The sequence below is a fragment of the Colobus angolensis genome, unplaced genomic scaffold (assembly GCF_000951035.1).
Source record: "Colobus angolensis palliatus isolate OR3802 unplaced genomic scaffold, Cang.pa_1.0 Scaffold203, whole genome shotgun sequence".
NCBI lineage: Eukaryota > Metazoa > Chordata > Mammalia > Primates > Cercopithecidae > Colobus > Colobus angolensis.
Window position 1 is genome coordinate 5,042,448 of NW_012115189.1, and position 13,848 is coordinate 5,056,295.

Genomic DNA, 13,848 nt, shown 5'->3' on the forward strand with positions numbered 1-13,848 from the left:
CACTGAGCAGTGGTTTGTAGTTCTCCTTGAAGAGGTCCTTCACATCCCTTGTAAGTTGGATTCCTAGGTATTTTATTATCTTTGAAGCAATTGGGAATGGGAGTTCATTCGTGATTTGGCTCTCTGTTATTGGTGTATAAGAATGCTTGTGATTTTTACACATTCATTTTGTATTCTGAGACTTTGCTGAATTTGCTTATCAGCTTAAGGAGATTTGGGGCTGAGATGATGGGGTTTTCTAAATATACAATCATGTCATCTGCAAACAAGGACAATTTGACTTCTTCTTTTCTAACTGAATACCCTTTATTTCTTTCTCTTGCCTGATTGCCCTAGCCAGAATTTCCAACACTATGTTGATAGCAGATTGTTTTATAGGGTGCTTGTATCTTTGATTATATTCAAAGTAGCTTCTCCCTATGAAAACTTATCTTGCTAGAATATATTTTCTTAAATTACATTATTTACATGCCCAAAATCCATAATGACATTCTGATCAAAAGATTCTCAGTAGGGCATTCAGAATCCTCCAATGACTGGCAGCCCTATACCCATTCAAAGTCATCTCTTATTGTTCCCCTTTAGGATCACTTCACTCCAACCAGGCTTGTGACCCCACAGTCTCACCCTCTTTCCCTGCTTTCCTGTCTCATCTTACCTTCTACCTCTTCCTTATCAATTTCAATCTACTTAGAGCAGACAGTTTGAGAACACAGACTCTGGGGATGGATTGCTGGAGTTTGAATCTCATTTACCACCACCAACTGAGAGAACTTATTCATTCTGGGTCTCAGTTTCTCCATGTGGGAAATGCAAATAATAACAGAACTTACCCTGGAGGTTTGTTGTGAGGATTAAATGAATTAATATACATAAAATTCTTAGAATGGTAAACACTATATAAGTATGTGATATTTTATTATTATTCTAGTACAGGTTCTTATCTCGTTCTAGAAGTATTTTATGACTAACATAATTTTACATTGATTTCATAAATAATGCATCATTAATATTTTACCTGAGGGCAGAAACTGTATTGGTACAACTTTCTTTCCAAATATTTAGTACAAATTGGGTTTGTTGATGAATAAAATGAAATAAAATTGTGTATGGGAGTCAGTCCTATGTTTTCATAGTCTTGATATTGGCTATAAAAGAGTGGCTACCTCACACATAAAACTCCACTTGGTTGCTAATTTCAGTGCCATGACACCAACTTATGACACAGACCTTGGCACTAAGCCTAAACAGTTTACCTTGGAACCTAGATCATAAAGGTATAACTTGGGACATAGGGTGGCAAAGAGTCTCTAAAACACAGAAGTCTGGTTTTTGCAGGTTTTCTTAATTCTGCATAGGGGTCCATCTTCTCCAGACTGGATTAGATTGCAGGAAGCTGATAAATAATTTTATCAGAATTATTCTGATAAAAATGTGAAACAAAATGGGGTCCCCAATCAGCCCTGAATGAGGTACCAAACATGATTTCTACACCACTGATGCTCACTCTCCAGCACCATACTGCAACCAGATGCCCAATTCACTTGACAGGGTGTGCTGCCAGCAGGACTGGCATTTTTGCTATTGACAAACATTAGTTGACATGGTTACAAGAGACTGGACAGCCAGTTAATCCTTAAAGATATGTCTTCTTTGATTGTGTGCTATAACATTATTCTTGCAAGTACTAGTTTCTAAAGGACTTCTGAAGCAATAGAAAAAGCTGTAAATTGCTTTCCATTGCTAGGAAAAGTCATGTGTCTGTTTAAGTATACAAGCATCTTCAGAGGGCTATTTGTGATTACAACATTTCAGACTCAGTAGAGTCACATAATAAAGCAAACCCTTTCTAAGCATTTGAGTGTCCTTTCTCTGCTGTTTGAAGCACACAGATGAAGATAAAGATACACTGGAGAGGAAAATATATTTCTCCCAGAGAAAAAGAACAGGGTATGTGAAGTGTTAAAAAACTCAGAAAAGGGATAATGATTAGAATTTCAGGTATTCTTGAGCTATTGGATCAATTCAAAATGCATGAGTGTTTCAATTTTTAGAGAATACTATAAATGAAAAAAAATTGTCCATCAAGTTTAAAATATAAATATTGCTGACTTAGAGTTTTGACAAAACAATTCACATTGCTATGAATTGGAGATGGCAAAGATCCACATTGCCACTGAATCCGTTCATCTGTTGAGTTCTTAAATTCAGTTCCATTTTTTTTTTTTTAGTTTCTATTTTTAAAATATTAAGAAAATTATTATATTTCTTCTGGGTCGACATGTAGTATAAGAAAAGGGAGTTACAGTATGTGTATACTTTAAAAACTTGAGGAGAGAGAGAAAACACTTTGAAAACATAGGTAATAGTTATAAATAAGCATTTTAAAAGTGTCACTAGCCTCCTTCTCCATAATTAGTGTGCTAAGATGTCACAAACTTGGGAAAGAGAGGAGGAAATTATTTTTCCCTAGGTAAAGGTTAGTTGGAATTTTCAGTTTTTATTAGAAAGGAAAAAGACTTTAAACCTAAGAAATGTGATGTCATCCTTCATCTTCTTTTATGACTTTTTGGCCCACTTAAAAATTAAAATAATGTATAGCTTCCTCAAGTCTGTAAGAGGATTCTCAAATAACATGCTTAGAATGAAGAGATCAAGATGACAATTCTTTAATCTGAACAAGTAATTTATAGGATTATGAAAAATCCAGGTTCTTGACTATCCCCACTTCAGAGCAAGACATAATTAAATTAAGAGAGGAGAAAAGAACCATGAATCTGCTACAGCCTATAATCATTCATTAGATTTCAATGATTATTGAAAGCAGGTTAATGCAAAACTCAGCTATTCATCTTTGATATATCTAAAAATTATTGGGCATTTCATCTAAATCACTTTGAAACACCCAGGAGCTTGGTAAGAGAATGCAAACAGACCCTTTTTGTTTTTTTCTTTTTTTTTTTTTTTGAAATTAAGTCTTGCTCTTTTGCCCAGGCTGCAACCTCTGCCTCCCGGGTTCAAGCAATTCTCCTGCCTCAGCCTCCTGAGTAGCTGGGATTACAGGAGCCCATCATCAAGCCTGGTTAATTTTTGTATTTTTAAATAGAGACAGAGTTTGATCATGTTGGCCAGGCTAGTCTTGAACTCCTGACCTCAAGTGATCTGCCTACCCCGGCCTCCCAAAGTGCTGGGATTACAGATATGAGCCACCACTCCTGGCCAGACCCATTTTTTTATAAATCAGGTAGTGCTACCCACTCTTTAAAAGGTACATCACATTTGTATAGGCCAAAGGCTCTTTCGTTTCATTATATAACAATGACAGCAACTCAGTTTAAGTGTATAATGACCCAAACCAGCCATCCTAGCAGCAAAAAACTTAATAGCAATCTTATCTGGAATGCTGACAGGGAGCACTTCCCAAGAAACCATTACAGCCTCTTCAGTTTACAAAACAATTGGCTTTAATCTTTAATACTGTTAAGCAGTAGGGGGCAGATAGGCACATTAGCATAGCTTTACTTTTTATAAATAGCATTTAATACACCATATTCAGATACTGTTGGGCTAAGCATCTTATGTCAAACAGTTTTAGACTTGAGCAAATAGTACAAAGTTGTTTTTTTTTTTTTTTTTTTCTTGAAAGGCAAGGCACAATGCTTGCATTCCTATGATAGGACTTAGGAGAGTTTGTGTATCAATGAAATTTGAAGGCAAAAACCTTGAACATGTTTCCTTAGGGAAATGTAAGATTTCTTGACATAAATTTAAGTTGCAATAAGAAAAAAACCGTTAAGAAGAAATTTTCTCCGTTCAACAAAGAAGCATTAGCTTCATTAAGTTCGTGTACTCTGCTTGGAGCATGAAGTAATGCTATAGGCTCACCACTATAGCTCTTCATCTATTTAAAAAGTTTCGTTTATTATTGCATGACGGGAACCCTGATGTGAATTGCAGATATTCTCTTTCTTAAAGAAGCAAATATATTTTTTATCGTCGTAGTATGTCTTTGGATAACGTGGAAGAAAGGGCTTAACATGATTGCGAAAACTGAAGGGCTGAGCTTGGATGATTTTCCCCCCAGTGACTTAGTGGGATCCTCACACTCAGTGCAGGCCAGGTAGTCCTGCAAGGCATACCATGTACACACTGCACACCTTCCTGGAGCATCTCATTTCCCTAATGATAAGAAATATGCTTTTATATTCAAATAGGCACAAATGCATTATGAATATACTGAACAACTTACCTGCATTTTAAGATAAACAAAACATAGGACTTTAAAGACATTTCACATTTATGCTGAACTGCTTTGGCAGAGGTGGGCCTCCAGGTTCCCAGGGTAAGTACACTTGCCTTTCAGTTAAGGATATTTTGAAAGGAAGATTTGAAAACTGACTTAAAGGTCAAAGGACAACTTAAGCAAAAATATTCAAATATAGTTTTGCCTCAAAATTCATTCTGATAAAACTTTTTCTCTAGTTGCAAATAGAATTGGGAAAAATACAGGTCTTGAATTCTTGGCCTTATATTTAAAATGCAATAAAGCTATTCTGGAATTAGACATTATTTATTTGGGGAGAGTAGATTTATCACCTTGCTTCACACTTTCTACTTCTGCTCTCTCTTCGTTGGCCTCTTAGCTTTTGGGGGAGTATTTATTTTTGATAATAATTGTTATTTACTTATCTCAGTAATAAAGACTCTTGCACTGTTTTAACGTGTTAGATGGTTTGAGTATTTTGACCCAAATTGCTACTTAACTAAAGCGTGTATATAAATATCATTTTAGCAGAGATGTAGCATAGGTAAAAGTCTTCTATCTTCTAATGTGTACATCTGCATCAATGAACACACTTTCTATAAGATAACTTCAACTATATTTATGATCTTCTCTACCTTAATGTAATATCATCAATCTCTTAGTCAGGACACAGAAAACAATTTTAGGATAAACAGCCCTGTGAAGCATTAAAATAGAGAAGGAATTGCTGGACAAGATGCAGAGCCTTTTTAAAATAATTCATTTGAAAAACATCCAGCAAAGACAATATGTTTTAGTGTTAAAGCAGGCTCCAGTCACAATTACAATAACTCCCCACAGTTTTCTTTAGTCTCTGTTTTCTGAGTCCCTTTTTTGATCTTCCCAACAACCCTGTGCGATAGGCAAAACTTCTGCTTCCATTTCACAGAGGAAGAAACCAAGATTCATAAAGGTTAAATAATCTGTCCAAGATCATAGACCTAAAAAGTGATACAGTGGTCATTGACCCTACACTACTGGTTCCATGGTCAGAGATATTTTCCCAAATGCTATGCTGCAAGGTTTCATGCCAGTTAAGTCCTTTATAAATATGACTTTGTATTTATAAGTATGACCTTTGTAAGAAATATAAGAAATAGACTGTGGAACTCAGACTTACTCTATTTGGGTGGTCAGAAACATACAGAACAATTATTGCTCAAAATGAGTTCTGTGGAAGTCAGAGCAGGGGAAGAATGAAAATATAAATGTGGGGAATACTATTTACTAAGTTCTCTCTGGGAGATAGATTCACAGTGTAAGTGGCATGGTAACAACCCTGAGAAATACTGGAAAAATAAGTGTATTTGTTTATCGCTTTCCAAACTTAATTGGGCTTGGAACTTTCTTTTTATCCCATTTATTAACAATTTCCGTATTAATGCTGAATTCCAGCTTATTTTAGAAATTTCTCCTGTAGTTAAGAGTGAAATTTAAAAAATAAATCTGGTTTGAAATTCCCATTGCCAAATTGGGTAGTAAATGCCTGGAATATGAATCTTATTCTCCTTTAACTTTGAAGGTTCCTGTAAAGAAAGAAGAGGATCTTTGAGTTTCTTTTTTCCTTCTGCTTCCATCCTTTGGCTGTTCCAGAGCTGTTAACCACCATGCTGTGATGGTTTGAAATAAACCAGCCTTGCTATGAAAAACTTTGATAGATTCAACATCTCTTTATTTTCCTCCCTGTAGTGATCATTGTGGCACAAAATGATTTTTGAGGTTATGGGATAAGAAAAAAAGTTCTATGAAAGCAGGTCTTATTGATCCTATTGCAGGAGGTCTTATCACCGAGGATGGAAGATGCGGTTACTGAACTGCTTTTTACCAGCCTATGGAAGAGTCGATGCATTAAGTTGAAAAGAATGGGCTTAGATCATAAATCTGTTCTTTGGGGAAATTACAGATTCAAGTTCTTTGAAGATATTTATTCCTTCAAAGTTCTTAATTTGTGTTTATTCATTTCCCCTAGTTGATTTCAGGCACAAAGATAAGAAGAAAAACTTAATTCTCTATTGTGGCCATGCCTGGTCAGTGATTAGTATGAAAATGCTTTCTAAGTTTTCCAAGATTGCCTTTTAAAATAATCATGTTTTGTTGCTACCTTCGTTGGAATGCCTCTATGTGTCTGATACTAGCCTTAATCTTGTTATTTTGTGAATATTATTTTGAAAATGAAATTCTTAAAGAAAAAAGGCTGAAAGGAAATTCACCAGAATATTAACAACGGTGATTTTCTTGGAAAGTGGAATCGTCGGTGATTATATTAATTTTTTCTTACATTTCATGTGTTTGTCACATTTCTACAATATTATTAGCATATCATATAGTATTACTATGAAAATCAGAAAAAGATAATAAAGTGTTTGACATTTAAAATTAGGGTCCTATTTCTCTGTAAACTTCAGACACGATTTAAAGAGTTTTTGCTTTTCCTTTTAGCACCACCTTTAAAAATGAGGGAGGTAAAGTAAATGTATAATATTTCCAATAGTAATGCATTGCTAAAATCAAATTATTGTGTAATGATGATTAAACATCTAGGTCTGCCTCCAATAAAGAAATGAGGAATGACCTAATTACCTGGTTTGCCTGTAAAAACCTATTCATTTATCACTTCACCGAACATTGTGACCAGAGTTTTATAAAAAGAGCGGGTTTCCATTTATAATTTTCCTCCCTCACAAACTGAAGTTTCTGTTGAGCAGACATGAAGGATTTAGGCAACATTCACTGAGGAAAGCCCTTCAGCCTTCGCATAGGGTGCCTGGGAAGACTAACACCAATTTACATGCCTCTGGTCTCAGGAGCTATTGCTCTGAAGAATCTGAGAGCAGGCATCTCTCAGTCTTCTCTCCTTTGCATTTCTGACATGAATTGTTTCCACATAAATTTACTTTCCTATTGGTTTTGACATGAGTAAGACTAGAAGGACTTTTCAGGGAAGATTTGGGTAGTTATCAAGATGTTTTTCCAGCCCCTGAGAGAAACTGGAAATAAGTTTATATGAAGAAGTAAGATTTTTTTGAAGAAACATGAGAAAATATTGTATATATAACATATCCCTGAGATCATTCCCTAAAAGCCACACTTCAGTGCTAAATTTAGCTAGTCTAGTTGGACATGATTTAATGATGTTTTCTTAAGTTCTCTGTGTCTGACTATTCATAAAGCAAATAAGTCTTGATGACAAGAAAAGCTTCTCAATAAACTCAATATTGAATTATCTGGAAATTAGTGATATGGTTTATGGACTCTGTATTAATCTGTTCTCATGCTGCAGTGAAGAAATACCAGAGACTAGGTAATTTATAAAGGAAAGAGGTTTAATTGATTCCCAGGTCCACATTGCTGGGGAAGCCTCTGGAAACTTAACAATCATAGCAGAAGGCAAAGGGGAGGTAGGCACCTTCTTCACGGAGTGGCAGGACAGAGTGAGTACAAGCAGGGGAAATGCTAGATGTTTATAAAACCATCAGATTTCCTGAGACTCACTATCACTAGAACAGCACAGGAGAAACTGCCCCCCATGATCTAATTACCTCCACCTGGTCCTGCCCTTGACATGTGGGATTGTGGGGATTACAATTCAAGATGAGATTTTGGGTGGGAACACAGCCAAACCATATCAGACTCTTCAGATCCCTAGTTTCTCTTATGTTCTTTCATACTACCTGAGCTACTGCATGAAGTGTCATGAGAAAATGCAATTATAAGGTTGATCTCACTTGCCAAACCAATGCAAAGCATGAAGTATTTCTCTGGGCATGCATTTAAAGGGAAAAGAGAAGAATACGCAAGGCAAAAAACTCCTTACTAATGGCTTGGCAGTATTTAAATCTTTGATTATCTAGTTGTCCTATTTCCACCAGCCTTTCTCTCCAATCTTATTTCTCAAAGTTCCTCACATCTACCCCAGACCCTCATTTTTGTGATTTTTTGATTAGGTACATGCATTAGTCAGGGTCCTCCAGATAAAAGAAACCAATAGTATGTGTGTAGACGCAGAGAGAGATTTAGTTTAAAGAATTGCCTCATGAGACTATGGAGACTAGCAAGTCCAAGATCTGCAGGGTGGAACAGCAAGCAAAGACCCCGGGCAGAGGCAGTGTTGCGGATGAAGTCTGAAGGCAGTCTGTGGCAGATTTCCTCTTGCTTGGGGGAGGTCAGTCTTTTCTATTTAGGCCTTCAACTGATTGGATGAGGCCCACCCACATTAGGGAGGGTGATTGGTTTTACTTGAAATCTACCATAAATGTTAATTTCATCCCCAAACTCTCCCAGAAACATCCAGAATAATGTTTGACCAAATATCTGGGCACCATGGTTTACATAAGTTGACACATAAAATTGACCATAGCTTTCTAAATCTCCCCAGATGATTCAGACACTACCTTCTCCTCCCTGAAGTAAAATCATCATTCTACTTCTATTCCTCTTCCTGGTTGAAAACCATTGCTCTAGCTATGCCAGATGATTTTGAATACTGTTACTATTGACCTCCTTATGAAACCATGTCTGACTCTGCTGCTTCCTCATTTTAATGTTCTTCCTACTGTTTCTCTGCTTGGCTTCCTCTTAGACTGTATTCATCTTTTAAGAATTAGCTTAAGGCTGGGTACGGTGGCTTGCACCTGTAATCCCAGCACTTTGGGAGGCTGAGGCAGATGGATCATTTGTGGCCAGGAGTTCAAGACCAGCCTGGCCAACATGCCAAAATCCTGTCTCTACTAACAAAATACAAAAATTTGCTGGGTGTGGTGACGCATGCCTGTAATCCCAGCTACTCGGGAGGCGAAGGCATGATAATTGCTTGAACCTGGGAAGCAGAGGTTGCAGTGAGCCAAGCTGCAGCCTGGGTGACAGAGCAAGACTCTGTCTAAAAAAATAAAAATAAAAATAAAAATAAAATAAAGTAAAATAAAATAGAATGTATTTAAGCACTGTAACCTTTTAAAGATTTTACCACTTTCCTCTGTGTTGCTACAGATGTTTAAGTGCCTTTATTTCAGCACATGGGATAGGTTGTGTTGTGACTATTACACATTCATCTTAGTCTGTTTTCTACTGATATACAAAATACCACAGACTAGGGAATTTATAAAGAAAAGAAGTTTATTTGGCTTATAGTTCTGGAAACTGGGAAGCCCAAGAACATGTTACCAGACTCTGGTGAGGGTCTTGTTGCTGCATTGTCTCATGGTGGAAAATGGAAGTGCAAGCAAGCACATGAGGCAGAGATAAAATGGGGGCCAAACTTACCCTTTTCTCAGGAGCCCACTCTCTTGATAACTAATGTAATCCATTCATGACCTAATCACCTCTTAAGAGTCCCACCTCAATACTGTTAGAATGGCAAATAAATTTCAACATGATTTGGGGAGGCAGCATTGAAACCTAGCAATGTCTGTTTCTTTTATTAAAATGTGAATGCCTTGCTATTAGATGGTGACTTATTCATCTTTGTATCCCGTCATCTAACAGAACCCAAGGAGGCCTATTTTCACAATGAATATTGGCTGAATGATCGTTTGCTGGGGGAATTGAGATCTGAAGGCTATACCTAAAAATTCTAGCAGGTGTGGTTGGAAAGAAAAGAGTTTTAAAAGGATCATGGAAATGGTCTATATACTTTTAAGGGAGGACTGGTTCATATGGGACATCCTAGGCAGCAGAAGGAAGCTTATTGGGCAGAAGTTGGGAAGAGTAAGAGAAGGAGTATGTTATCTGATAACAAATATCTACTATTTTGAATTGTTTCATAGGTCAGCCTTAACATGTCCTATATCCTCTTCTTATGCATTCACCTATTAGATAATGAATAATATAACAGTATGAAATGAGATCACTGCTTCTATCAAGTTTTATGTTTGCTTAGTGCCATCTCATATATAATGATGAAATTGCAAGACATTCAGTATTTTGCTGATCCTTTAAAATCTGTATTTATACATTAAGCTCCTATGAACAATGCAAATGACCTGATGCGAGACCCCCCCACCTTGCTGGCCTCACGTACCTTGATACTTTTGGACCCTATGGCAAGGAAAATGAGTTTGGAAGCTGTTGAGTTAGAGCTATGGTTTTTAAAATGGAATAAAACATTGTCTAAGTCAGGGGAATGATATGCATTCTTGTAGGCCAATGGGGAAATGCGTGCAGAGGGTAGAAGGTGGGGAAGCATGATTACAGTTATTTATATACCGGTTGCATCTCAGATATTTTGGATTTAAACTCTCCAAAGACCCAAATCACCACACCAAGTTTCTTTAAACTTTTTTTTCTCATGTGCATAATTGAGTGCTCAGCTGGATGCTGCACTCTACAAGCCTGATTTCCTTCCTAATTGCACAAGTGGCTGAGCTCTTACAATGCCATATTTCTGTTCATTTGCATTTACACAATATAGTTCACGGTGTGCTTCAAATGCATGATTTGAACATTGACTCCTGTCTTTATCTTTAGGGCTCTTATAATGGTTAGGCCCACAAATAGAGCAAGTCTGGGGAGAGCTGCTATAATCTCAATATGAGACTGCCTTCTTACAATCGGCCAATATTCAGCTGGCTTCTGAGGTGATGCTCAGCAGTAATTCAAATGGAAGAACATAGCAATAAGTAGAGGGAAACCCAAGGTGATCATTTAGAAACGTTTTCAGGTCAGAATAAAAGAACATGGGATTTGTTTTATTTTATTCCAAACACCATATAATCAAAAGGGTCTCAGGCTCCCTAGGAGTTCACTACATGGGGTTGCTTTATAAAACTGTCGAAGAAAGCTAGAAAGAATTCTTGCCTTGTATACCCTTCCGAACTCACATACTTGTTTTCAAATCAAATGAAGGAGTCTCTCTCGTCAAATAGTATAATTTCACTAAATGCTCTAACTTCAGTTTCTGCAGAAGACCTGTTGATCAAATATAGAGCACATTTGTGATAGCAAAATATATTTGTAATATGATCTCTCATATTTACTGCATTATGAATTTTGAATGTATTTTCCTTTCAGATTAACTAAATGGGGAAAGGCTTCTGGGTTGTCCTGAATGGTAGATTTATCGGAATCAGAGATGGAGGAGTCCTGATGGGTTCGTCCTGTATTGGCTTATGTTAAATATCCTTTAATGGTAAGGTTCCTCAACTTGAACACTATTGACATTTCGGCCAGATCTTCTTTGTTGTGGGCGGCTGCTCCGTGCATTGTAGGATGTCTAGTGGCATCCCCGGCCTCTACCCACCAGACGCCAGCAGCATTTCTCCATGGTGACACCCAAAAATGTCACCACACATTGCCAAATCTTCCGTGGGAGGCAAAATTTCCCTGTTTGAGAGCCACTTCTCTATAGGAACACTTTTGATGACTGTGACTAGCCTATTTGGGCAATATTTTTACTCAGGAAGTATAAAATTGAATGACGTCTCATAGATAAAATGTTGAGGGTGGCTTGCACTGTGGAGACTGAACATTTACTGAAGACTCCAGATCACAGCCAAAGTGACCTGGAATTTCAGAATTAATGTAGGGATTTTCTTGCCATGCTATGCCCATTGCATCAGTCAGGGTTCTCCAGAGAAAAAGAACCAATAGTATTCACGGTAAACGGCAAAAATCGCAATTACTTTTGCACCAACATAATATTTCTCTCTCTCCTCTCTCTCTCATGAGAAATGATTTATAAATCAAGAGTTGAGAGTACCCCTCGAGAGAGAGGAGAAAGAGAGAGAGAAAGAGAGAGAGAGAGAAAGAATTCATTCTGGAAATTGACTCAGATGACTATGGAGTCTGAGAAGCACCAGGATACGCTGTCAGCAAGCTGGAGACCAAGGAGATCTGGTGCTGTAACTCACTCCCAATCTGAAGGCCTGAGAACCAGGGGTGAGAGGTAGGATAGGGTGAAGGTGAGGAAGGAGGTACTGGTATAAGTCTTAGAGTCTGAAGGCCTGAGAACCTGAAGCTCCAATGTCCAAGGCAGGATAAGATGGATGGACCAGCTCAAAAGGAAAGAGAATTTGCCCTTCCTTCACATTTTTGTTCTATTTGGGCTCTCAACAAATTGAATGATGCCTGCCCACATTGGTGAGGGTGATCCTCTTCACTCAGTCTACTGATTCAAATGTAACACCTCACAGACACACTCGGAAATAATACTTCGCAGGCTATTTGGGCATCCCTTAGCACAGTCAAGATGACATCTAAACTCAATCACCACAGCTAGACTATGGTCTCAGACTTTCTCAGCTCTCTCAGTGCAGCCCAGATAGAAGCATAGACACCTATCCCATCGGTTTTTCAGAGAACACCTATTGATGCCATAAATCAAGTCCTTCTAATCTGAATGGATTATTACCATTATTTTGAAATATTCAACTAATCAATAGGGCATCAACAGTGATACTGCCCTGCAATATTTCAAATTAGAGTAGAAATGTTGTACTTTTTGGATGATTCACAAGTTGGATTTATACATCTAAACTCACTTGAAGTTAAAAACTCAGGGTTTAATTTATGGAACCTGCCCATAAATTTTAGCAGCCTGCTTTTGATTTATAAGTCTCTCTTCTTTTTAATGGTAGTTGTAGCCAACTGGTTTTTAGTGTTTTATAAGTCCAAAAATTAATTTCCATATCCTTAAATGGGTGTACAAATCCTAATATAGATTTACAAGTCCTGAAACAGATTTTAAAATCGTGCCAATAAATCCCAAATAAAGACTTGATTTACAAACCTGGATTTTGCACCTGGTTTTCCAGGAAGTGGTTTATAAATCAGGAGTTGAGAGCACCCCTGACAGAGTGAGTCCACTTTCTCTTTGGGAAGTCCTGCTCTCCTCACCGAATTGCACTGGCCTGATTTACAAGGCGGCAGCGTGGAGCTGGCCAAGGCTCCTCCGGCTCTGACATGCCTGTGCTCGTGAGGAAAAAGGGCCACATCCCACAGGCTGGCTAAAAAGGTCACTAATCAGACTGAAGACAGCAAACCATTCATCTTCTTTGCTGGAGAGGGAAGGTGGTGTCCAGATAGTGAAGACTTCCAGTTCTGCCTGAATAAAGCAGCTGAGATACATGCAAGGCATTCGGCGCGATTCTGGTCAGCGTTAACACTTGCATTACACCGCACAGCCCAGGGCCAAGGTCAGGGTAGAGAGTGTATCTCATTCCTCAGATGGAACGGAGAATAGCATCTGTACTTTGTCCACTTCCTGTCATTATGCTGTTGAAGATGTTTGGCCTACAGAAGAATGTACACCAGACTGGTGACAGTGTTTTTTTCTGGGGGAATGGGATAGGAGGAGAAGGGTAAATTTCATTTCTACTTCCTTTATTCCTGGGCTGTTTGAATGACTTTTACAGTGACCATTTAGTACTTTCATAATTGCAAAAAGTATGCCAGCAAGTATCAGGAATATGAGGAAACAAGGGGTTTTGTTATTTACTCCTTCCTCAGTACCTGTAGCAGCCTGCCATCACACAGGACTCCGTCATTAACTAGCATTCTGTTATATTCTGCATAGGTGCCCCGGTATTTCTTTTTTTTTTTTTTTTTTTTTT